The 27,393-nt window shown below is 40.5% G+C and overlaps 1 pseudogene; it reads left to right on the plus strand.

Moving 5' to 3' along the window:
- LOC141425491 (guanylate-binding protein 1-like) overlaps positions 1-17,110 on the plus strand; it is a 73,314-nt pseudogene extending 56,204 nt beyond the window's left edge.
- The last annotated feature ends 10,283 nt before the right edge of the window (positions 17,111-27,393 follow it).

Raw genomic sequence — 27,393 nt, forward strand, 5'->3', positions numbered from 1 at the left:
TCCTGAGTAGCTAGGATTATAGGCATGAGCCACTGGTGCCTGACTCAGACTGGAAGCTTAATTGTGATATTACTTCAGTTTGAACTTTACACTTTGTCTTTCTTAGTATCTTCTATTTCTACCAAAGTAGATCTAGACATGGTTCAAGAATGCTTTCTCTTCCTAGTAGAGAGGAGGGCTTCTTGATGATCCTGTCAGTTTCAATACTAAGACATTAAATCCTTCAGGTACGTGAAACAGTTCTGCAAGCAGGTGAGCCGCTGTCTGTTCTTCCCTCATGAAGAATGACATTTCAGCCTATGACAGTGAAGTGACAACTGTCTCCCCCATGCTTCTCCAGGTTTGATTCAGATGATATGGCTGCCTACATGGGTGCCTCCTTCCTCTCTCACAGCAACATGGGCCTCCTTCCAGAAACTGCACAAAGTTTGAAGGGGATGATAGAGGAAGACTCTTTTTGGGACCTGGGTATTGGAGTATCTGCACTCCCCTGCTAGAGTTTCTAAATAAGTTTTCAAGAATGGGACTTCATTTCCTAAAATGCCAGGGACCAGCTCTCAGGTCAATTTTCAGTGAACCTTATCCAGATCAATGATATGATACATGCAATATTAAATATAATCAGAATCATCACATTCCTGGTGTGTATACTCCAAACTAGACATGTTCTCCATGATTTCATTTTCCTCTCAACTCAGTCATAGCTAGCAGGCATCCTGGTGGTAGAGCCAGCATACTCAGTCCTCCATCTCCTAGCCATAGTTTGCTGGGTCTTTAGTGTCCATGGTAAATAATACTAAATAAATTAGAGTGATTACCTTGACCTTAAAGATATTATTATGCATGTGATATAAATAAGGCCTCACCAGGACTATCAGACAATAGGGTACCTGAGAAGTCACACAGGTAATAGTTTATTAACTGCATGCACATATCATTAATGTTCTGTATCTGATTAGGTCAAAATCCTCATGTGGCATATTTGATCAATCATTTGTGATTTTCTCCTTGATCTTGTGGGATGATTATATCTCCCCAGTGGATTACAGGAGATTGGTCTTATGATTTGCTATGTAGATGAATTGTGAGTGGAATGCTCAGAGGTTTTAAAGACACTTCTATGCCTCAGTATCATCCTCTGTAAGATGTGAATACTAATAATAGCCACCTCATTAAATATAGGAAAATAAAATATTATATAATATTCCTCATATATTTCAAACTACTCCTCATACATAGTAAGTATTTTAAAATTCGTTTTTAAAGAAAATTAAGTATCTCACAAGGTGAAAAGAATAGAATTCTAAGTGCAGGTAAGTATTGACTTTGGTTAGTGCTAGGATTGGTTACATGGCTTCCAACCAGAAACCAATTTGGATATGAAGGAGACAAAGACCTATGGGAGCAAGGAAAGGCAGGCAGAAGAGAAGGAATGGGAAGATACTGACAGGGAGGGACTGGTTGAGGATCAATCAGACCTGGGAATCCAGAGCCACCTGGACTGCTCTGCACAGATTCAGGAGATAGCCTGTCAGGTGCCAAACCCCAGGGTCCTTATCATTTACTGCCTGTAAGACCTGGAAAGGGAACTTTCCTCTGTAAGCCTTGCTTCTCTTATCAATATTATAGATCAAGCAGTTTGTGCCTGCTTCATTACAGTGCATGCTAATAACAAATAAGCTCTCAATAAATAATCATTCAGTTTCCAAGGGACGCTAACATTTCTGTAATGAGCAAGTGAGGCAGTGAAGCAGGGGTAATATGAATCAATATGTCCTGTAATTGGTAATTACCAAGGGAAGTAGAAAATACTTCTGTCAGGAAAAAGAAAAATTGGTTTCTTCATTGACTTCCTATGCACAATTTTTGTTCTTTTTCTATAGCTGTTGGGGAACAGAATTGGGGAACAAAGCATGGGTTTTAACTACTGTGTTAGATTATAGGAGAAATTAAAGATTTCTTCCCCTTAAGTTTAAGGATACATTGGGAAAAGGTCGATGAACTTATGAATCTTTTTTCCCCCTTTTCTTTTTACTTTTCCTCTTCTCCCCAGCACTCTGATTGCAATGCAGGACCCAGGTATCCAAGCCAAGAAGCTTCTGAATTAAAAAAGAATTAAAATTTAATTAAAATTGAAATTGAAAATTAAGAAAGAATGAGACAGTTGTATTAGGTCATGTACATGATCAGAGGTTTCCAACTGTCCACAGGTCAATTGGAGGGACAGTTAAAACTGTCCTAACCATGATTTTCTCTAAGTGCCACAAGTTATTCTGATGTGGTTTTTGGATGGCTCATACATTTGAAACAGTGTAGCATACACCCGTAGGCTTATACCTTCATGTTGTTTCTAGTATTTCCTTAGCTAGACTGAGAATGAAGTAGTTCATGTAATTCACCTGTGCAGAATCCATGGGATAGTGCACATGGATGCCACAAAGACAAGTGACTCAGGTATTTAGGATTCAAAATGACTGTGGTGAAGACCATCTGCTCTCTCTTTCCCAAATCCAGGCAGGGGACACTCAGGAAACATGTGAGGATTGGAGTCAAGAGAGGCAGCAGGACGCTGCAGCAGTGCCTCTGCTCTGCCAGATGCTGGAGTTTGGTCCTTCATTGTCAGGAGGGACTTCAGCCCAGTCTGGGCAGGGAAGGAGGGACTCAGTTCCTGTGTGCCAAGCTGGACTCTTTGCTCCAGTCCTATGGATACACTAGAAGGAGCAATGTATCTTGGGACTATGGGGCAGGCACTTTAGCCTCACAGCAGCCTCTGGAGCAAAGGGAGACTGGGCTGCCTGTAGCACAGAGTCTTATGGGACCTCCCTCTGTCCTCCCACTGCCTTCTCCAATCTGACTCCTTGCCCCAAGTCACTAGGGACCTAGTCATTGCTGTTCATTAAGAGAAATGTTCATGGAAGACCTGGTTTCCTAGAGAACTCACCTGGCTTTGTAGGCGGGAGACTTATTCTCAGCCTTCTTAGCTTGGAGTTTCCTCTGAGCCTGGATGGTCAGAGCAGCACTGTTTTGAGAAACTGAATATGAAACTGGATATCCCAGTAGTGCAAGTATGTTCTGGGCAAGAGGAAAAACAAATTTTAAAGTACACTCATTTCTTACTGAATTAACCATTGAGGCTTTGGCACTGTGTGTCAGGAAAAGGGACTTCATGGAATGAAGAAGGAGGGAAGTTTGCTGTCTTCCACAGTGACTTCACAACCTGAAAATAGAACAAAATGAAACAAAGAAAACAAACCAAACATAAAGAAACAAAGCATCTAGTAGATTCTCCAAAGACTGACATTTATTTGGGAATTGCAGAACATCACAATGTGAATAAGCCTACCCTAGTGAACTACAGAATTCAAAGAAGTTGAGGCAATGGAAAGTTTTTTTAACGTAAACATCTTTTAACCCATACGTAATAACATATATATCATACATATTAATTAGGTAACTTGATGTTTGCAAATATGTATAAATTGTATGCATTGTGTCATATATATATATATATATATATATATATATATATATGTAAATCAGGTTAAATGTATCAATCTACTCAAACATTTAACATTACCTTAGGGTGAAAACGTTAAAATCCTTTCTTTTAGCTTTTGGAAAGGTAAAATTCTTTATTTATCTATAATTATTCCACTGTGCAGTAGTACACAGACCTTCTTCTCTTATCTAACTGTAACTTGGTACTCATCAATCAATGTTTAGTTATCCTTTCCCCACAATGGATGAACTCACAGATCAAGCCACTGTTCCTCTGTCCACTTAGCTAACCTTCAATCAGGTCAGATTAGCTACCATAGGCTACCACCTGCTCTCCTGGCATTCTCACTCCCCCAGAAAACAAGCCCACTGAGTTTTACACATGCATAATGGGCAAGCCTCCCCCATCCCTGCACTTCTGTACACATTCAGGAGGTACTTCAGCAAGATGCAGGTGCGGAGCCCTCTGAGTGCAGCTTGGGGTGGAGAAGACAAATAAAAGTGAGCCATTTTCACACCACCCTCACGTGACTTCCCCTTTACACATCTGCACCACATGTCAGAGATGGTTCGTTTTAACTTGAAGTTTTCAATTTGCGACTTGATACCAGATTTCACTGTTAAAAAGTACCTACTCCAAACCCTCCTCAGTCACATATAAAATAAAAATAAGTTGCTGTAGAAAGACAATTCTTTCCTTTGCTTTATTGACCAAGATCAAAAAAATTAAACTGACTTTGGGGTCTGAGGTAGGCAGAGAGGAGAAACCAGGATCCACATAACAAGCATCCAGTGACTATCTGTGTTGTCTACAGTGAAACCTGGGACAGAACCAGTGATTTTCCTTCGGTGCCTCTTGGATTTAGACAAGGACATCAGCAGGGTGACCTTCTCCTTCCCTTCACTGTGCTTCAGAACCCAGGAGAAAATAATCCCTTCCCCATGGGACAGGAGAGAGCAGTGCTCAACAGCTGGACCCCACACTATGAATCCTGCAACAGAAGTGACTGGATGTCTGCCAACTGCACCACCCTTTTCTCCCCCTTTCCAGGTGCTTTCTAGAGTGAGAGGGAAACAGAAACTGCAGCGGTGGCCTGACATGAATCTGCTCTGATTAGGAAGTTGGTGGTGAATAAATACCTAAGACTTAATTTTTGGGGCCTTTTAATAACTTTCCTTTTTTTTTTCCTTTGGCAATACTGGGGCTTGAACTCAGGGCCTTCACCTTGAGCCACCCCACAAGCCCCATTTTTGTGAAGGGTTTTTCGAGATAGGGTCTTGTGAATCACTCGCTTTGAAACGCTATTCTCCTGATCTCTGCCTCCTGAGTAGCTAGGATTACAGGCGTGAGCAGTGCCTGGCATCCATCTTTTCTTTTCTTCTTCCTTTCTCTCTCTCTTTCTTTCTTTCTTTCTTTCTTTCCTTCTTTCCTTCCTTCCTTCCTACCTTCCTTCCTTCCCTCCTTCCCTTTCTTTCTGTCTCCAATTTCTTCACGTACTCATCTATTGTCAACTTCCTTTTATGTCCTTTCAGTCAAAGCCCTTGTATTTACAATTGTAAGAAATATAGAGAATGCTGTTATTTCCAGAGCAGGGAATGTGTGAGGAAAAACAAGTAAACCTGGCAGCACAGGAAACTGGCCCCTGGCAATAGAGGTTCTCCTTTACATCACACATAATTATGTGTGTCCCCATATGGTAGGACAGAGTCATATCCTGGAGTGATCTCTAATCTTCTCAGGGAAGAGACAGTAGGAGTTGAAGATGGAGTACTTAGACACACTTGCTATATGGTGGTCACATGTAATCTGAGAACACACACAGAAGATAAAATAGGTAGGACTTGGAGAGTGAATATTATTGTAAGCAGAGTTCATATGATAATCAAGTGTTAACTGCAAATGTGGTTTGTCATTAATTAAAAAAAATTTAACTTCCCCTTATTCACCCTTAAACAGAATTCTTTGCTTTAGGTCACATACTGACGGTGATCATACACAGTGCCTGTGGGTACAGCCCTAGAGTCTTGGCTGATCTTCACCCCCCCAGTAAAAGACACATTAGGGTAAATGGGAAGAAAACATCCTCACTGTTGCTTCAAAGTTCCTATTTGTATAATCCAGCAAGAGATAGTTTGGCCTCTTTCTGAGCTCTGTGATATCTGATTGATCAGCTATAGTAAAAAGATATATATGTTGATTGCTGTTAGTCTTCATAGCTAAAAGTCTCCATATGTGTCACCAAACCTTGTCCGGGGTCATTCACTGCGGACTAAGAAGTAGTTAAATTTTGACTTTAGAAAAAGGTCAGTCAGGCTCTGCTGGTTGAGTCTATTCATTTACATTTTCTTCTTAATATTCTGACTCCATGGCCTTCAGAACCACTATTTGTGTTGATAAAAAATGAAAGTCTTATGCGGTATCATTATGTACTTGATTATTAAATCAGGAAGTGTATGAAGCTGTGTATTGTCTGATTCCAGGCTGGATTCATGAGTTCTGTGAACTGTCCAGGGCACAAATTACCTGTAATTCAGATTTTTAAAGGGGTTGCCCCCATGAGAAGTGGACAAGCAGAGTTAGATAACCAAGCTGCCAACCTGAGCAAGAACAATGTTGCCATGCTCCTGGAGGAATGGCCAAACCTGTGGGATGGTCCCAATCCCTTGGAACCAAGGAGATCTGATATTTTCACTGTGGTACACATTTTTTACAGAAACTACATCCTTTTGCCCACATTCTCTCTTTCTTTTCTTGTTCTGTTTGTTTTCTTTTCTCCATACCCTCTTTTCCTCTTGTTCCTTGTGATACTTATTCATTGTTTTAGCAATAAAAATTAACAACCACAAGTCACACATTAAAATGTGGATACATATCAATGAAAATGGTAAGCAAAAGGAATGTGGCACAGTAGGATACATACTATGTGATTCCACTCATGTAAGGTTTATGAAGTAGCAATCTAATCGCTGATATTAAAAGTCAAACTGTAGCCTCTCCAGTATCTCAACCATCTAATAGAATTTGGAGTCTTGTGCAATCTTTGGACAACCTAATGCCTGATCCTAAATTTAGATTCTTATCCAGGTTCTCACAAACAGATGCCCAGTTCCAAAAATTTCTAGTGTGTCTTAAAGATTGGGCTGTGGTTTAACCTTAATCCTAAAACAACTGGCAAGACTCAACAATTCTTCCAGTCTTTTTTCATTATCTTTCTTAGCATGTCAGGTTCATATTTTTGTAAATAGTGACCACTAAATTTATCCTCTGATTTTGAATAAAAAGTATTCTCCAGTGTCCATTTCAAAACACAAATTTAGACTCTTTCTCATAAAAGATATTGAAAGTGAGAGCAGAGCAAGGCTGCTTGGAAGTAGAAGTGATTCTCAGAAATCAGCTGCTTTTCCTTTGACCAACAAAATTTAATTTTATTTTTGTTTTGGGAACCAAAATATTAGTCCAGGGATAATAGAATACTTTTTTAAATAAAATAAATGTGTTTCTTATTCACCCACCAGGATTTAATCCAGATAAAGTAAATCTATTGTCTGAAGACATATTTGTAGATAGCAGGTAATAATGAATTAATTTCAGATATATTTAGTGTGATTCTATTTAGGAAAAATACTTGCAAATCCATAATGATAAAACCATACAAATATTATTCCCAAATTCACAGCATTGCTAGCTCATTTAAGAGATTGTTTATTTTTTACTTTACAATATTTTATGTTATGAATTTTTTTCATGAAGTGTTTTTAGTGATAGAAATACACATAAACAACAATAAAGTGCTTTTCATTCTATAAAATTATTCATTTCAAGAAACAATTTTCTGGGTAACTTCTATTCCTTGAGTATTGATTTTCATGTGGCCAATTACATTTTAGATAGGTATTTAATAAGCAATAGCTACATACAAAACTCTGTCATACAAGGATTTGATTGGGCACAGGATGTGTTATTAATATAACGATAGTTTAGGGAATGATGGCTGCTTAAAATTAGGGATTCTACTGGTGTCCAGGCTGGGTCAGAAAGTGTGCTATGATAGAATTGTTTGAGCTAAGAAATAGCATTTTATCCTGCTAAGACAGCATTGAGACAAAGCTTGATGACAGTAGCCATTGGGACTTAGACGTTTACTATTTTATTCATGTGGCAATTTACTTCAACTATTCCACCATAAGCATTGTACTATGTGCTTAGATGTTGATCCCTTTTGCATCTATGGGATGGCTAATGAGCATAAATTGCCCTAATCTGGAAGAAGGGAATATAATAGATGTGGTACATCATAGATAATGCATATGAGATATATATATATATATATATATATATATATATATATATATGTGATATATAATCATATATATATATGATATACATACCATATCTTCATCATATTTACCCTCCTATACCTTTTCCCTACATCCTCCCCTCTTCCACTAGTGTAATTCCCCAGATAGGACCTGTTTTACCTTTCTGTTCTCTGTTTCTGAAAATAGATGTTTTTGTATGTATAAGGCAGCTATACAGAGAATTTCATTGTCACATTTCCATGTATATAAGCATTGTAACCTTTCTCCTCACCATCTTATGCTGATTTCAATAGGTTTAAAAAGTCTATATTCATTCTTGTATATGAAGTATATCAACCACATATATCTTCTTAACTTCCTTCTTTTACCCTCCCTCTCCTGTTAGTGACCTCCTGTTTTCCATAATATTGCTTGTATTTCTATTGGGCTTATATTCCACAGAGGAGAGAGAATACATGCAACCTTTGGCTATCTGGACCTGGCCAACTTCACTTAAGATGATCCTCCCCAGTTCCATCCATTTACCTACAAACAACAAAATTTATTATGACTGAATAAAATCCCATTGCATATTCATGCCACATTTTCTTAATCTGTCAGTTGTGGGCCATGGCTTAGTTATTGTGAATAATGCTTCAATAAGCATGGGTGTGAATATGTCTTCATTGTAACCTGATTTACATTCCTTTGGGTATATCCTTAGAAATGGTATTGCTGGATAATATGCCAGTTCTATTTTTTTTTGGTGCCTCCATGCTGTTTTCCATAGTGGTTGTATTGATTTACACTCCCATCAACAGTGTATGAGGGTTTCCTTATTCCTCACATCCTTGCTAATTTTGTTTTTTGTTAGTGTCCTATTCTAATAGGAGTGAGGTAGAATCCTAACATGGTTTTCATTTGCATTTTTTTATTGCCTGGGATATTGAGCCTTTCTTCATGTGTTTATTGACCATTTAGGCTTCTTCATTTGAAAAATCTTTGTTCAGTTCATTAGCCCAAATCTTAGTGTGTAAGATGCTTTTACATTCGTTGATTTTTGGTGAGTTTAGTTGCTTGAGCTCCCTGTATGTTCTGGTTAAGTCACTTATGTCTTGTTAGACATATAGCAGGCAAAGATTTTTTCCCCCATTTTGTGGTTTGCCTCTTCATTCTCTGGACCTTTAAATGAACAAGGCATGAGAAGTGAAAGACTCAGTAGCTCAAGTGAGCTGCATCTTGTCCCAGGGCTGGAACTTGTCCTTATTCCAGACTGAATTTTGCACCCACTTAATTTCAAGGCTAGTATTCCTGCAATAGAACCTCATGGTTCCCAAGGCTACTGTTCTATAGACAGAATCCCAAGGCTACTAATAGGTGCCTGAAAAGTTTTTATCTCTTTCTTTAGTGAAGCCACATATGTGATACGATTTAAGGTGAGTGAGAATTTTCTTATTGTAACCCAAAACCTAGTGTCATTTTTTTTGGCTATGAGAACTGAGGCTCCCTGATGTCTAATGACCCTGCTCTCAATATTACTAAAAGACCCCAACATCTGTCAGTTGATCCGTTGGTTTTCCATCATAAGTGGATACAAAGAACCAGCTAAGTACTAGAGAGGCTCTGTGGATGGTATCAGAGAAAGAGTGAAACAGATCCAAGTGGTTCAGAACTCCAGAATTCTAGTAGTCAGTGCCATTAGGAATTGATCCCAGGGACATTTTAAGTCAATCTGCATCACTTACAGCTGGGTGGTTATAATCTTACTGGAACATGGAGTACTAGATAAGTTCACCAAAAGGAAATTCTGGAACAAAGGTGATGACTGAGGCACAATGCTAAGGCTCAAGCAATCCATTCAAACTCAGTACTGCCTCCACTATGCTCTAGTCATAATGAGCACAGTTTTATGCAGGTCATGGGTGCTCATGGACTTACTAAGTGAATATGTTGAAGGATTCTAGAATGTAAATTAGGGAATAAGAGCAATAAAATCTAAAGACAAGGATTCGGACACTGAATCAGGTGGCCACATGCACCATCCAACACTGCATATTTAGGAAACAGTAGTATTCTGAGAATTTGTGGATTTGGTTTTGAGTGCCAAACTTATTCATGTCATGTGTCAGGGTTGGATACATTTGTTCTTGCCAGTTTTTGCCAAGTTCAGTAATACATCTCTTGTTGGTTATGTCATCACCACTGTTGCTGCACACAGATATGGAGGAAGAACTAAGTAGACCTCACACCAATTTTTTAGACCCCCTCCAAAACCATTTCCCAGTATTCTTGAACAGAGGGCTCTTCTGCTTTCTTTGAATTCTTGATACATTCCTAACCCTTTCCCAGGACTCACCACTGAACTTCCCATGATAAATGAATGGCCAATTCCAATTCACTCTGTAAGAGGTAGTGCCAGAGAGGCAGTTTGTAAAGGAAGCCCCAGAAAAGGGAAAAAGGGTTGTGGGAATGCTCAAGCAGTGGCATATTACTGTATGAAAATACTCTGTGCAGTAATGGTCATGAGACTGCCTGCTTATAGAATAGTCAAGGAAGCACCTGATGTAGCTCTTTGATTATTTTAATAATTTAATGTGTATCTAAATTTTTTCACATATGCCAAAGACCTTCTGCTGGGAATCTAATTGTGGTGTGCATATAAACTTTTTTTTAAACAAAAGCTGACAACTAATGATTGAAGGACAAAGTGTGTAAGATGCTTTTATATTCTTTAATGAATTATTCACCTCAGTTTTGAATGTTTCTGATCTCTAGACTTGTATCATTTCTCATAAACATTGTCTTCCCAATTGTTTCTCTTTCCTGTTACCTCCAGAGCTAACATTTCATGATGGCTAGTTGGCTTCCTAACACTCATGGTGTTATGTGATATAGGTAAGACCCAAAGAAGTGACAGCTGAATTACACAGAACTCATGACCATTTCAAGGGCTGGTCATGTGTACTGAGAGCTATGAGAGGGAGCAGGATTGTTATTGCCACTTTGTCCCCTTATACCAGACCATCCAGACCTGCAGTATGAGGTTGTCACCAATGGGTGGAAGTGGACTAGCTCAGATGCAGGACTTTGATTATAGTGGCTTTACTTGGGGGACCCGGAAGACCACTGTACGCTCATTTACAACCCTCTAGAAAGTAGAGCTATGTCATTAAGACTACAGAGCAAAGGAAGAAATTAGAAGTCAATCAGAGTTTCTGTTTGACCACTTTATGAGAACTTGTGAGTTCACCCATCTGCAAGTCTACATCATTTTCAGTGACAAATTAATCCCTATATTAAAAATGTTTATTTCAGAGAAGGATGTGAATTGAAAGAAGTGCTATGGTAGAAATGGATGTTTCACATGATTCTAGAATTCTCTTTGCTATTTAAGCATAATTCTTTTGGCTGTGAGCAAAAACAGTGTCTCAGTGCTGGGTAATCATGAAAGTGAGTAGGTTGAAGAACACAGCTCATATGGTGAGCCTAGATCCTCAGAGGGAACAGAGCAGCAGATTCAGGCACATGTGCACATCTGTGTGTGCCATGACTATATGTGCCACATGGCACAAGATTGCATTTGGCAATGAAATCTACAACATAATTACTTAGTGTGTCATAGGTTTGTGTATGTCAGAATTTGATGTACAATTGCACATCAAGTTAGTATTTTCACCAGCAATGAAAATGTATTTGTTCTCTCCCCAGGTTCAAAGCAAAACAAAATATAAAAACATGTTGTTCCTGGCTAAAATATAGTGAACCTAGGTATCTCATAGTTTTGCTTTTCACACCTTATTATTTTTATTGAAGTTGAACATATTTAATTATTTCCTATATATATGTCTAATTATTTTCAGAGGGTATTCTTTTATCTCACAAATTTAAAGAATTGTTTTGGATTAGTTTCTGATTTTGTGATATAAATTATTTTTTTTCATATGGCCACTTATTTTCTAGTTTTTCTTATGGTTTCATGGAGAATTTTTTATGTAGTTGACTCTATCAATTCTTTCTTTTATGTCACACTTAGAAAATGCCACCTTCAGGATTCTCTTTTGAACACTCTCCCATATTATTTATTTTTATGTTTCAATATTTCATGTCTATATTTTGATCAATCTGACATTTCTTTGATATAACATATAAGGAAGATCCCACATTATTTTTTTTTTATTTTTAGCATATAATAGTTGTTCTGGGGTATTCATTTGACATTTACATATGTGCTTACCATGTATCTTTTTTATGTTAGTTTCTGGTATCATATCAATCACTGTCAAACCCAGCATTATGGCAAGTTATTCCCCCTGTGTTTTCTTCCATGATGCTTATAGTTTTAATTCTAATGTTTAGAGTTTTGATTCATTTTGAGCCAATTTTCATACAGCAGAAGATTAACAGCTGAATTATTTTTATGTCAATATCTAGTTTTCTCAATGTCACATTTTTTGTTTGTTTGTTTCTTTGTGTTTTCTAGTACTAGGATATCATTTCTGGGCTTCCACTTGCTAGGAAGTCTCTCTACCTCTTGAGCCATACCTGCAGCCCTTTTTAATCTGGTCATTTTTGAGATAAAACCTCCCTTTTTTTGCCCAGACTGATCTGGATCACCATAACTGGGATGACAGGGTGCACCCAGCTGTTCTTTACTTCTGGGCTCTCTATTTAGTACTACTGGTTCATGTGTCAGTCAGTTATGTTAGTACCACATTTGTTTTGATTACCATAATTTTATAGCAAGTTTCAAAACTCAACTGTAACACCTCCAACTTTGTTCTTTCTTTTTCAGACTGTTTTAACTATTTGGGGATCTCTTGACTTTTTCTATGAAAATTAGGATGGATTTTTATACTTCTATTAATATAATTCATTGGAATCTTGATAGGCATTGCATTGAATCTGTATAGGTAGTGTTGACATCTAAAGACTATTAAGTCTTCCAGATATAAACACAGGCTGTCTTTCATCTTTCTAATTATTTGTGTATTCGTTAACTTCTTTTCCCAACCATTTCAACTTTTTCTATGTAAGTCTTTGTCCTTCTTGGCTAAGTACTTAAGTCATTTATGCATTTGATGCTATTGTAATGGGATTTTTTTTCTTAATTTCCTATTCAAATTGTTCATTGTCAGTGTACAGAAATGGAACTAACCGTATAAATGATTTCTGCATGGTGATTTTGTATGATGCAGCTCTACTGAATTAATTTATTATTTCCAACAGTGTTTTGTGGAATACTTAAGGTGTTCTACATGTAAGATCACTTCATCTGTAAATAGAGATCACGTTACTTCATCCTTTCCATTTTGGATGCCTTCTGTTTCCTTTTCTTTCCTAATTAATTTGGATAAGACTTCTGGTATTATGTTGAACACAAGTGGTCAAAGTAAGGAACCTTTTCTTTTTCTGATCATAGAGGAAAAGCTTTAAGTGTTTTGTCATTGAGGGTGATGTTAGCTGTGGGTTTTCTCACATGGTCTTAATCATGCGAAAGTACTTTCCTTCTATTTCTAGTTTTCTTTAGCGTGAAAGTGATGATTTATTCCCATATTCTAAATTTTAATTATTTCTCTGATACTAAGATTGATACTTCAGTGATCTCTTCTAACCTTGAGTATGGTATGCTTTATGTCAATTTCCAGAACTACCTGCTACTATAAATCTCCACCTGTCTTGTCGCCTCCATGTTTTGCAGTCTTCTCCCTGGGCTCCACAGTGAAGTCTCACACCAAAGGAATCTGGACATGGTGTGTGCCTCATCCAAAGAAGCCAAACCACACCCTAGTTCTGCTGGACACCAAAGGTCTGGGAGATGTGGAGAAAGTAAGGATTGAGAATTCAATTTTGGATTAAACCCCTCCTGTCTGAACACATCTCTACATTTTTTTAGATTTTTCTTTAGGAGCTTGCACTTAACATGTCTTTTCATTTATGTTTACATATTGTGAGAGGAAAATATTAATAAGACAGACTCCTAGTAAAAGAGCAAGATGGTAAGTGCACTGTAGTTTTACTATTAACAACAGTTTGTAAGATAAGCAAGTTACCCCGCATCCATAAACATAAAGGTTGCATAAAGAAATTCAATGTCATAGGTCTTATCCTAGAGAGAATTTTAGTTAAGGATTTGACCTTTGAAGTACTATGACATGTTTAAATTTAAACTCTGTTGCTAACTAAGTAGCCTCAAGCAACTTATTTGATTTCTTTGAGTGTCAGCTTTCAGATTGGTCAAGTGGATGTAATAGTTCTATATTTGCTTCCTAATATGGCTTTGAACATTGAAAAAGGTAAACAATGTTCCAGACATACAATAATTGCTCAATAAGACAATTGCAATAGACTGAATGTATAGGTCACTGGCAGAGCACTTGCTTAGCTTATGAGAGACTCTGGGTCAATCCCAACATTGGAAAATATCAAAATGGCTACAAGTATTATAAATTTTATAAAAGTTGATATTGGTATGAACATGATAGAAAATTTCAAGTTTAAATTGCATTTAAGACCTTAGAATACCCACCAATCTCCACTGTTCTTTTTCAGCAATCTGCCAATGGTCATTAGAGGACCTCATGAGAATCATGTAACTCAAAAACATCAAAACCAAAAACATGCAAAGTCCAACTCAAACCAGCAATCATTCTGCTTTGGACTTGAGTTCCTTGCACAGATCATAAAGATCACATAGATTTTTCTAACTGGACTAGGAAAAAATGCTAATTAGGTAAACACAGTTTAACTACTGGTAATATGGAAAGTGGCATAAGAACAACCTGATCTCCAGGGAGGCAACCAGAATGACTGCTACTGGATCATCACCTTGGCAATACTCGTGAGCAGCACCTTTGTGTACAACAGCATGGGAACCATCAACTAGCAGGCCGTGGACCAGTTGCTGTATCCTTTTTGTGGTCTAGAACAGCACCAAACTCAGAGAAGAGACCTTTATTAATAAGACAGCTACTTGACTCTGGATCCTGGTGATTCAGGCTCAAAATCAGAAAACAGAAATGACTCATGTACACTCTTCATGAGGAAGAGCTAAGTACCTATTAAAGGATTTATACTTAGGTTAAGAATGAAGGCAAAACTCAAGCTTTGGGAACTAATATGGGATAAGTGGTCCTAGCTTTGGAGGTTTTCTTTGCTGGTTTTCCTTAGTTAACTTCTTAGATATGTGACAGAGTTGACCAAGCGAATCTGGGTAAATTCCTCACCTGGAGAGGATGAGGTTGAGGACTCATCTGACTTTGTGAGCTTCTTCCCAGACTTTGGGTGGACTCTGAGAGATGAGACTCTGGAGCTGGAAGCAGATGGACAGCCACTCATGGCAGATGAGTACTTGGAGAATTCCCTGAAGCTAAAGAAAGGTAAAGGGACTGCTGATTTGGAAACAGAGAGGAAAGACACTAGAAATTAATACTTTTGTGCAAGTATTTATGTCCAGGCTTCTATTTCTATGTTCTAGCTATCACAAAAGAGTATTTATTTTTGAGATAATCCATCTTAACAGATTTATTAATTACAATAAATTGCAAATTTCTTTTGCTTTCCTTTTCCTGCATTATTATTAGATTGCATTCATCTCCCTACTTAGATTTTGTGAAGCTGCACATACCCAACATTAGCTTAAAGAAATTTTTTAATAATTCATTGAGACTGTAATAGCTATTTCTCTTTCTTCAAAAAAATTTCTCTAGGTACCAGTGAAGATGAAAAGTACAACCTGCTCCAAATCTGTGTTCAAAAGTTCTTTCCAAGAAAGAAATGTTTTGTCTTCTACCCACTCACTGAGTAAAAGCTCACCTGTCTGAAGACATTGCATGATAATGAGCTAGATTCTGATTTTGTGCAACAAGTGGCAGAATTCTGTTTTTACATCTTCATCTATTCAAAAACTACTCTTCCAGGAGGCGTCATGGTCAGTGGACCTCGTGAGTCAACTTCCCATTTCTTCTGTTCATTGTAAGATGAAGAGAGGGTGAAGCTTTCCTTTAGTTCAAGTTTGAGACATGCAGGGTCTACAATTATTTTAGACATCTTAAACTTGATCTAATAGAAAAATGAGTCATGTTGTTTATTGGAGACAAAGAAGCCAAAATGGATTTCTGTAGGGACCCAGTACAGGGAAATTTAAGAAGTAGTGATCACATGAGGATGAAGAAGAAAGTCAGTGAGTGGTCATAGCCACCATGTCCACCATGCCTGACCTGAAGTTGTGTACCAGCCCTGATATCTGCCTTACCCACTATCCACCCACCACACAGAGACAGCTTGGATGTGATAATTAGGGAGCAGCCTAGCCTGTGGCTGTGAGAAAAACTAACTACAAATTGGAATTGATGCTGTGAATTTGGTTATAATTCTCAGCAATGTCCTTGAGCAGGCCACTTTTTCACAGACAGCCAAGTCACCTGAAGAGAAACAAAACATGACACGGACATGCTTGCAAATAAAAATATACAAACAACAGCCAAGGTTCACAACTAAAATAAAAATTAATTCATAGGTAAAATAAATAAATAAATATCTTGAGTTATTCCTTCTTTGTAGATCTAGAGAACCTGGAGCTGACCTACACTAATGCCATCAACAGTGGAGATCTGCCCTGCATGGAGAATGCAGTCCTGGCTTTGGCCTGGGTAGAGAACTCAGCTACAGTGCAAAAGGCCATTGGCCACTAAGCAGATGAGTCAGAAGGTGCATATGCCCACGGAAACCCTCCAGAATCAGCTATACCTGAACAGGGCCCATGAAAGTGAAGCCATAGAAATCTTCATCAGGTAAAAGTGAGAGCACACAAGGGAGGTATGAGGATAGGTAAGACACCTAAAAAACTAGTTAGCATTTGTTGCCCTCAACACAGAGAAACTAAAGCAGATACTTTAAAGAACAGAGGTCAATAGGAGAAGGGGACCAGGAACTAGAGAAAAGTTTAGATCAAGAAGAATTAACCTAGAAGGTAACACACATGCACAGGAAAGCAATGTAAGTCAACTCCCTGTATAGCTATCCTTATCTCAACTAGCAAAAACCATTGGTCCTTCCTATTATTGCTTATACTCTCTTTACAACAAAATTAGAGATAAGGGCAAACTAGTTTCTGCTGGGTAGCAAGGGGGTGGGGAGAGGAGGGAGGGGAATGGGGGGTAAGGGAGGGGGTAGGGGTAGGGGGGAGAAATGACCCAAACATTGTATGCACATATGAATTTTAAAAAAAAGAAAGAAAAAAAAAGGAAATCTTCATCGGGTATTACTTCAAAGATGTTGAACAAGTATCAGGAATTCCTTCAAAGATGTTGAATAAGTATTTCTAATGGGATTAAGGATAATTTTCTCTCAACTTTTAAGTGTTATAATGATAAGCAGTACTAGGAAATGAAGTTAGTACTTTGAAGGAAGCAATTTTGTTTTTTAATTTTTATTTTATACATATGTGCATATAATGATTGGGTCATTTCTCCCCCCCTTCCCCCCTATGACAGGCTTTGGTTGGAGCAAAGACTAAGTTCTTTGCATAGCTTTGGTTTTATCCACACAGGACCTCAAAAGTTGGCTGGATTGTCTCAGCACAATACCTTAGGCAGCCAGCAGCCATATTAAAGTTGGGTTAAGTCTCTTAGTGAAAGGGCTTGGATGGAGTGTTTGAGTCAAGAATATTTTCAGTCAAATATTCTAAACATCTTTTCTATTTCTTAGACATTTGCTAGCTTTATAGATGAAAAATATGTCATTTATTGGGTAAACAATTTATATGTTTTGGGTTTATTAGAGATTGAGCCCAAGGCTTCATGCATGTGAGCATACAATCTACCACTAAAGTATGCCAGTAGCCCTATTGTACAATTTTGTATTGTGGTTCCATTTTTCATTCCTAGAATATGGATATAATGTATCATAATTGTGTTTTGATCTAATAGTGTGAAACATTGCTAAAATATTTGCTATTATTTTTAAGAATCTTCTTAAAGATTTCTATAGAATTTTCTATATTTGTTATGTACCACTATATTAATTCTTTTCTGAATTCTATTAATAAATAGAAATTTAATTGTTTAATATTTTTTTCAACTCTATTCTGTGTGCCTTTAAAAAATAATAGGGTGATACTGTGGTTTTGAACTTAGGGACTGATGCTTGTAATACAAATACTGTACTACTTGTGACGCACCTCCAGTTCTTAATTTTTGCTTTAGGATATTTTACATTTTATGGTCCTGCTTTTTCAAAGCCTGGTAATGCCTTCGAGCACAATCTTTCTGATCTCCCTACCTGGAGTAGCTGAGAATACATCCACCAGCTATCATGCCCGGCAGCATTTATATCTTTTTCTTCCTGCACTGTACTGACTAGTACTGATAGTATTTGAGTGAAAGTGAGAGTAGACATGCTTGCCTTGTTTTTGAATGTAGGGAAAATAATTCATTCTTTCACCATTGTATATGATAGCTGTAAGTTCTTTAGAGATGTTGTTTGTCAGCTTGAGAAAGTTCCTTTCTTTCCTAGTTTACTGAAAGTTTTTATAGTAATACATGCTTAATTTGCCACATTTTCTGCATTCATGAATGGAACCATGTGCATTTTTTCTCTTTAGAGTCTTAATATCAAGTATAAACTTTGAATATGTTTTGAAGCATGCTTGCATTCCCAGAATAGACTCTTCGTGCCTATGGTGTATCATGTATGTTGATTTTTTTGTCATTTATTTTTGCTAGATTCTTGTTGTAGGTTAAGTAAGGCATCGCAAATGATGTCACTCTTTTGCACTTGTCAAGGAGGCAATAGCAAATGTCATAAAATATGACAGCAAAGGGCTAGAGACCTGTTATAAGGAGAAGTTCACAAGGAAAAGACACTAGGGAGTTTATGAATATTCAAGCACAGAAACTGTGAGACAGAACAGAGGTACCCAAATTATTCAGACTGCAAAAAACCAAGAGAATCCTTGTGATGGAAAGACTGGCATTGTTTTGGAATCTCCTGGCTGGTTATTTTGACAACACTGCCTCCCAGCGGCATGAATTGGACTTATACTTTTGACATTCTCCTTCAGCACCTCATGAAAGAGATCAGCCTACAGTTGGTCAGTTTCATACTCATAGACTGCAGAGAGTTGTGTGATCAAGGAAAGGGTTAGATTCTGTGGCCTCTTGATCAAGCCAAAGACTCAAGAAAGACCCACAGTGAGAGGAGATGTGAGACTTTTTTGTTTTAGTAGAATTGTGTATTGATCTAGGTTGAATGCTCTACCACTTGAGCACATGCTTAGTTCTTTAGCGTTTAGTATGATTTTCTGGTAGGGTCTAATGATTTTTGCACCCCTGGGCTGGCATTAGGCCAGTTGGCTGACCTCCACCTCTTGAGTAGCAGGGATTATAGCCATGCAACACTATGCCATGTGAGAACGATCTTCATACAGAGGCCACAGAATGGAGAAGTGGGAGCCTCTGCTCCTAAGTCACTGTCCTCACTCCTTGGAGTTGGAAAGTCGTAGATTTGAGACATGAATAAAGAAGAAGGGGCACAACCTAAAAAAAGGAAGGAATAGTCAGACCTTGTCTGGTAAAAGGTGAAGATCCTCCAGAAACACAAGACCTGTGTCGTTTCACTCTTCTCATGGTCTGCTGTTTCTGGTCATTGTGGACGGCAGGTGTCCTTAGGCCAAATATTAAGCCCACATAGGAGACAATCGCAATATGAGTATGGGGCTGTCAAGGCTTATCCCCTCTGCCACTTCTACTATTGGACAGCTACAGGGCTAAATGAGCAGTTAGTGATTTCAGGAAAGCAGACTCATGTCCGTGAAAAGTAATCTAGGCAACTATTTTCATGATAATCTCCTCAGTAGAAGTGCCACATTCAGCAAAGTCAGTGTGAGAATCATGTATTACCCAGGTGTGTGACCTCTGAAGTTAAGAGTTTCAAGCTTACTAAGAGCAAGTGAAGCTAGGCTATTCATTTAGATTTTGCCATGATATCACAGGGAGCAATTTCTCATAAGTCATTCCTCCTATTTATTAGAATCTTATGACCTTGCATTCATAAGTGCGATGTCTAGTTTTTTCTGTTTATTGACACATAACATCCTTTCATCCCAAAAACACATGTACAAATACACTCAAGACAAGTCCTGAAACATGATCTTTGCAATGAACAAAGAGAGAAGACATTCCAAGGAAGGACTATTTCGTGAAAGGTGTGATTTATCTTCATGGGGCAGACATGAGCCTGGGAAATGACAAGTGTTTGGTACAGCCTTAACTACCACTTATTTAATTAACTTACCTCAAAGGCCACAGTTTCCAGAGAAAGTCTCTACAAAGATACGAGAGCTAAGATGTTGTAAAATTCCCTACAGAGTACTAGGGACTGTTGGTGACCCTTGGAACCCTAGCTCAGTTGAGGGTTCTTTGAGATCAGGCATAGACATTCTAAGCCCATCATTCCTAACACAGAGTATCCACACAGATCATGTAGAAGGTTGAGGAGGCCTGTAGCAGCCCCCAATGTCTATATTGATACCCAGCCCTGAGTCAAGTCCACCTCTGTCCTGATCCTCTGAGGAGACCTCTGTGTAGAGGTACCCAAGGATGGCTGATGAGCAGACTCTGGAAGGCAAGGATGTTTATACTTGCTTGTCCTGAATGGGGCAGCCTGGCTAAAATTCCTTAAAACAGGGATTCTCACCAGCACTGTGAGGTGCACAGAGTCTCAGAGGACTTCATGCAAGGAAGAGTCAGAATAAATGTGCAGCTACTCAAGGGTTTCCACGAGGAGAAGGTCCCTCCTGGTCAGTGTATGAGAGCATGGAGTTTTCATTAATGGGGGAACAGTCTTGCAGTTTTTGGCAACTGAGGATTCACTAAGGGCCTTGAGGCCTCTTTCCTTAGACACCAGCCCTTATCCTCCTCTAAGCCATATCTTAGGTAAGGCCATTCCTATCCTGCCTCTTTGGGGTAGCAGAAAGAAGATTCCTAACAAATAGGCCATCTATGGGCTTAATTCTGTGCAGAGGGCATATGGGAACTGAGGAAGAGTGTAGTGTTTCTGGGTTAATGATGCAGAGAGCTGACACTTGGAAGCAATTCTCCTCCCAAAGACTTCTTTTGGGAGTGCAGATAATGATGAGCAGACAAAGGCCACTGCACAAACTGAGGTCTTGTAAGTGGGTTAGGAACATGAAACCCAGAAGCATGCAGTCTGTTCTCTCAGTGGATATATTTGTAGAGAAGACTGAACTGTGCGCCTTTTCATGGTAGTGCCTGGCACCTCCAGACTCTCCCTTTCTTTCTGTCCTAACTGCACAGGACAGTACAGAAGTCTGGAAAGAAGCAGCTACCTTATAAGCATTTTCCAACAAAACTACCTTTATTTGCTAAGACAGACATACCCTCACATGAAAAGACCCCATCCCACCCAAAAAGCAATACCCCATCCCTTCCTACCCTCCCTCTTCTGTTCCTACCCTGAAAACCTGCTGGATTAGCATGTGTTAGGCGAGAGCACTGTTTCAGGCTGCCAGATGTTGCCACAGTGAAAAGACAACAGATTGAGTTGAAGCACACCAGAGACCATGTAGCAGCTCTATTGGCTTCAATCCCTCTTTTTACTATTGTTGGTGCCACATACGTCACCCTCCTCCTCTTAGGTTGTGATGAGGGAATCACCCCAAGAGCCAAGTCCTGACCCTTGGATACCCCTTGTCCATGGGGTGACTTGTCCATACCCAGTGAGAATCCTAGGAAATCTCACTTTCTTGATTTGGCAGCTGGAGGTGAATCCAAGCTGAGACCTCTGCGGAGCAGGTTCCTGTCAGGATCCGGGCTCAGTGCTAACCCCCCTGGGCAGCAGAGGATGTTGTGAGTTAAGCAGGTATGCCAGGCTTGGGAGGTCTTCCTCTTCCTCACTGCTCCCTTGAGGCCCACCATCAGCAGAAGGTTGTCCAAAATGCACTGTACTTCTCTGCCCAAGGATCTGAGAGTGGTTTCCATGGAACTGGGGAGGAGCGCTGGACATGGTGTCTTCTAGTGAGGGAGATCCATGACTCCCTGATAAGACAATGTCCTCAGGACCTATTGGGTCTGCATCCAAATCTCCACCTGAAATGTGCTGTGGGGTACACACAGACTGAGGCTCTTCATGCCACACAGTTGGGAATCAACCTAGTCTGCACCATTAGTACCTCCCTCCATTCCTTCACACCTTCCTCTTGTCTAAAACGTATATGCCCTCAGGTGCAGCCACACTCAAAAGCCAGACTCCTGGGCAGGGTAAGGTAAAACAAAAATCACATATGCCTCATATGCAAGGTCCTCCTTCTCCTTGTCTACCTGGTATCCTTTTTTGTCCTTTGTACCTGGAATCTCTCCATCTTTACAAGCTCTGTGTTTCCCAATGCCCTGGTCTACCTGAAGTCACTCCCTAACATGACTCTGTGGTGGCCTCCCATACTGTGGCCACCAAGTGTGCCTCTGCTCTTAGTCCAATTGGTATTCTCCTTTCCCCTCACTTGTTTACCTATTGTCTCCTCTTAACCTCACTACCAGATGTCTCCCCTTCCATGGCTAAATCAGATACTTCCCTCTACCAGTTTTCTACCTAGCGTCCCTCTAAAACTTGTGTACTTTTTACTCCTCTTACTCCTGACCTACTTGGTGACCCTCCATCCCATGCTTAACTGCACAGGAGTTAGTCCTTCTTCCTGCTCCAGAAACTCAGTTAGGGCCATGAGATCTAGTTCAGGGTCTGGGGAAAGCAAGGCTTCTAGGAATTTGGGGTGAATGATTTCCTCCACCTGGGAACAGAAGGAAGAGGGTGTCAGTATGAGTGGCAGCATGCAATACCTAAAGCAATTAGGAACTTCATTAGAAGCATAAAGCAATGGCATATGCAATGTGGGTGACATCATGAATTTATGAAAACATCACGACCCTCTGAAACAGACACACACACACATATGCACGCACATGCGCACACACACACGCACACACACACACATACACACACACACACACACACACACACACACACACACACACACATAAATATTCATCTCAGCTGCCCCATAATCAGCCCCAAATGTAATGATCTGGAATGATTGTCCCAGAATCTGGCTGCCACTAGTGCCCTACATTCAGCTCACGTTCATGACAAAGTCCTTTTTGGAACACAGTTCATCAATGTAGCTCAGAAGATCTGGATCTGCAAATGCCCCCTCGTCTTCCTGCTTCTGCTCTATTCCTTCCTCTTCCGAGTTACTGTCAGACTCCAGTGGTCAACAGCTGAGTTTCCAACAGCCAGTCCATGATAGCCATATACTCCTTCACAACTTCAGGTGGGATGTCATCGGATGCCTTGTTATGCTACTGCCCCTGGTATCTGGGTGCTGGTGGAGGAGAAGGCTGAGCCTTTGGGCTGGTCTTTCTGATGGTACACTCTAATCATGGGAGAGCAGGAGGATACATGCATGTGGACTCTAGGTTGGCCCAACTATGCTTGAAAGGGCAGTGTTTCATGAGCTACCTGAACCCAAGATCTGACACGAGCTATTTCCATATCCAATACAAGACCAAGGGCACCAGGTACCTCAGGCTCTATGGGATTTTGAAAACATACTCCATAGGAAGTACAGTCACCTTTAGCCACTTTGGTCTCTGACTTCAGATCCTGGGAGAATAAGGGTATCTCTACCTGGCTGCTTTGAAACCTCAGGTGCTATGATAAAAGCGAGAGCACACAAGGGAGGGGAGAGGATAGGTAAGACACCTAAAAAACTAGCTAGCATTTGTTGCCCTTAACGCAGAGAAACTAAAGCAGATACCTTAAAGCAACTGAGGCCAATAGGAAAAGGGGAACAGGTACTAGAGAAAAGGTTAGATCAAAAAGAATTAACCTAGAAGGTAACACCCATGCACAGGAATCAATGTCAGTCAATGCCCTGTATAGCTATCCTTATCTCAACCAGCAAAAACCCTTGTTCCTTCCTATTGTTGCTTATACTCTCTCTACAACAAAATTAGAAATAAGGGCAAAATAGTTTCTGCTGGGTATTGGGGGGGGAGAGGGAGGGGGCGGAGTGGGTGGTAAGGGAGGGGGTGGGGGCAGGGGGGAGAAATGAACCAAGCCTTGTATGCACATATGAATGAAAAAAAAAAAAGAAACCTCAGGTGCTGGAGGTCTCTGAGGATCCAGGCTCAGTGATCCTGGAGGAGGCTGGGAGTGCAAGCCCATCATCAGTTGTAGTTTGGGATTCTCCATTTCCTTGGCAGCCTCAAACTCCATGAACCTGAGCACAAGGAATCAAAGACTGAGTTGAGAGAGAAGAGATTCCTGACCCAGGAGATTGCAGATTACATGGGAGAACCACAGTTCTGGAGACACCCTCTATATCCTACTGCCTGCAGGGATTCAAGGTAGGCCAATTTTCCTTAGCCATGTCCTTGAGTGACACCACTTCAGACCCATCCTGTCCCTACTGATCACCATAGGATTATCTGATGGCAAGAGTGGATCGGGGTCGCAGTGATTGTAGACATCATCTGGGGTCTTGTACCAGAACCTGAGATCCTGAGTTTGAGACTAGAATGACTGCAACGATGAATGGGAAGTCAAAGGCCCAGAGGAGATCAAGATAAAGCATAAGCTAAGCAGAGAGGATTTGGTTGCTTCCCTCTGAAGACCTAGTTACTTCTTTAACTGACTTTTGTTTAAGAGATTGTTTGTTTGTGTCAACAGACTTACATGGTGAAAAAAACAGTAAGGACTGAGGTATGTGCTTGAGATATGAGAGGATGGCCACCCTTGAACTCCCTCACTCAATTCTTCCCTCTTCTGGGACATCAGGTTAGAACTGAGCAGTTTCAGGCACAAGGGTGTCCCCAATCTATCAAGCCCAACAGATTGTGGGCCAGGTGAGCAACTCAAGACTGGTGGAACTTTCCTTTGCAAACCTCCAACTGTTGGATGAGAACACATGGATGGATGCTTACCACTCCACAACCTGTTCCTCACTCTCACAACAAGGTCGTTCCATAGACCAGTGAGGCTGGGGTTATGGGAGTGTCAGAGAATGCATTCCCAGCAATCCAGGTAGAGGGAGCAACTGCCTGGCTAGCAAGGGTTTGAGAAGTAGGGCCCTAGTCAATAATTCTCTTGGCAGTGTTTTGGTGACAAGCTCCTCTAGACCCAGCTGTGCAATCCCCTCTCTCCCACCATCCAGCCCAGGCTTGGATTCCTGACTCACTTTCTTGCCATCTCTTCATAGTCCATCCGGTCGAAATTGCTTATGGATTCCCACTCCTTCAAGCCTCTCCATAGTCCCTCTCCATTGACATGGTGGGCGTCCGCCGGGCCAGGGACCTAAGCACTGGGCTGTAATTGCTTAGGATCAGTCACAAGCCACTCTCCATTCCCAACAGACATAGTCTAGTACATGTCTTTGTCCTCCTCACCCCTGCATACTTTCATAATCTCCTCCCAACTTTGTATCATACTGCCAGGACACAGTCTCATGCCCAAATCATTAAAACCCACAGCTGCTGTGTAACCTATGAGTTCACCATAGTTGTGTATTACAAATTGATGAATTTTGTCTCTCAGAAACCACATATTTAAGTCCTTATTCCCAATGTCAGGATATTTGTTGATGGAGCCTTTGGTGGGAGCTAGAGTTAGATGAGGTCATTGAGCTGGGTCTCCCAGGATAGGTTAGTACCTTTGCACGAAGAGGAAGATAACCCATGCTCTCTCAGTCATATGAAGATTCAATCTAGGCATCTATGGAGTAGAACCCTGAACAGACAGTGAATCTGACAGCATCTTGATCCTGGTACTACCAGTGTCCAGGACTGTGAGTAAGGAATATCTGTTATCTCAAGTCACCAGCCTGCAATAGTCTGTATGGTGGATGTGCTTACTGACACCCTGCAAAGGATGACCTGAGGCCTAAATCTAAATTTGTGGCCTATACTGCACCAGAATTCCTCTGTGATATTTGTCCTCTGTATCAGTATGACAATTATCAAAAAATGAAGAATCATTGCACTCACACACATGATGATCCAGCAACATAAAGCACTGTAATCATGTCATGGTTACTGAGTGGTATTTCTGATATGTTACTGTCTTGAAAGATGCTATCAAACTCTGTGTATGTCATATTATTCCCTTCTAGGAGCTCCAGGAGAAGCTCCCAGCCATCTGAGGAGAACACTCACATCAGAAAGCAGGAAAGCGCTTCCACTTCACGAATGTGGGGAAGGTTCCTTCGGACTAGGGTCTTGAACTTCTGCTAGCGCCTGAAGTTGTTGTAAACACTGTCGTGTGATGAGATGTCCTCCTCAGGTGTGGCCTTGTCCTTGGATGTTGCCAGGCCTCCCTCCATGCATGACCTGTGTGATTGTGGTCCTGCATTCACAGGCCACATGATGGGGGTCTGGTGGACAAGTGGTGGTGGCGGTAGTGGTGGAAGACCCAGGAACCAGTTCGCCTCAGCAGCCTGGCTCTCATTTGTTGTTGGGGTAACAGCAACTTGGTTCACGCTGGGTGATACCAACACAAGGGAACCAGGTTGCTGTGTGCCCCCTAAGTGCAGCCCTGGGGGTCTCCAGTTGACAGGGGCCTGAGAGACACTGTTAGTATTGTGTGGGTGCTGTGCTGTCCCAACCGGCACAATGCGGTGGAATGGCACAGCCCCTGAGAGGCCACAAACCCCATTGCCTGCCAACAAAGGTGGCTGGTGGGAAGCAGGCATCATCACCAGAGGACTCCACTGATGGAGTACTGGAGTCATGATGGGTGTCAGGGTTTGCTGCCATATTGGCAGGTGTGCTGGGCCAGTGGCAAATTGGGGAGAGTTCAGGTCTGTGCCTGTAGTCATGTGGAAGCTAGGGCTGGGGATCATGACCGGTGCCAGCACTGAAGATGCTGTGGAGAAAAAGAAAAGTGGTGCATTAAGGAGGGAAATGGTACCAGAGGAAGGCTCTCAATTCACTGAGAGTCATGGAAGGATTCTCATCAGGTCATGTTTGTGCGGCAGGAACATTCAGGAGTTTTCACAATTTCCTGCTCTCTCTCTCTCTCTCTGCTTGATAATTTTTCCATTAGAACATTTTCCCACCTTTACAAGATTCCCTTACACCTCTCTGCTGAGAGCAACCAACCATCTTTCCTGGAAGTTTAGAAACCCTCTGGGTGAGCATCTCGCTAGAAAACCCTTTTCTCTGCAAGTCATCTCCCAAGGCTGCAGTTACTTTGACCACTTTGGTAGCACCTTCCCCCTTAGCACACTCATTAAGGGGCTGGAAACCCATTCCAGTGACAGTTTCTATCTCCCCAAGTTCCCCCATGTAGGTTCCAAATTCATTCTAACCCAATTACCTCCTCAGTCTTCCTTTTCCCCATGCTCTTTATGAAAACTCCCTCTAAGATTTAGGCTAGTGGCATCCAATCCCTCAGTACCATATCACAAGCAAGTTTCATGACCTTGAAGAAATGACACAGCACTGAAGCATTTCCCTCAAACTCTCCTGGGACACCACCATCACACCATCCCTCCACTGCTAATAAACCATGTTGATGTGTGCTGTCTCT

This window comes from Castor canadensis, chromosome 8 (assembly GCF_047511655.1).
Source record: "Castor canadensis chromosome 8, mCasCan1.hap1v2, whole genome shotgun sequence".
Taxonomy (NCBI): domain Eukaryota; kingdom Metazoa; phylum Chordata; class Mammalia; order Rodentia; family Castoridae; genus Castor; species Castor canadensis.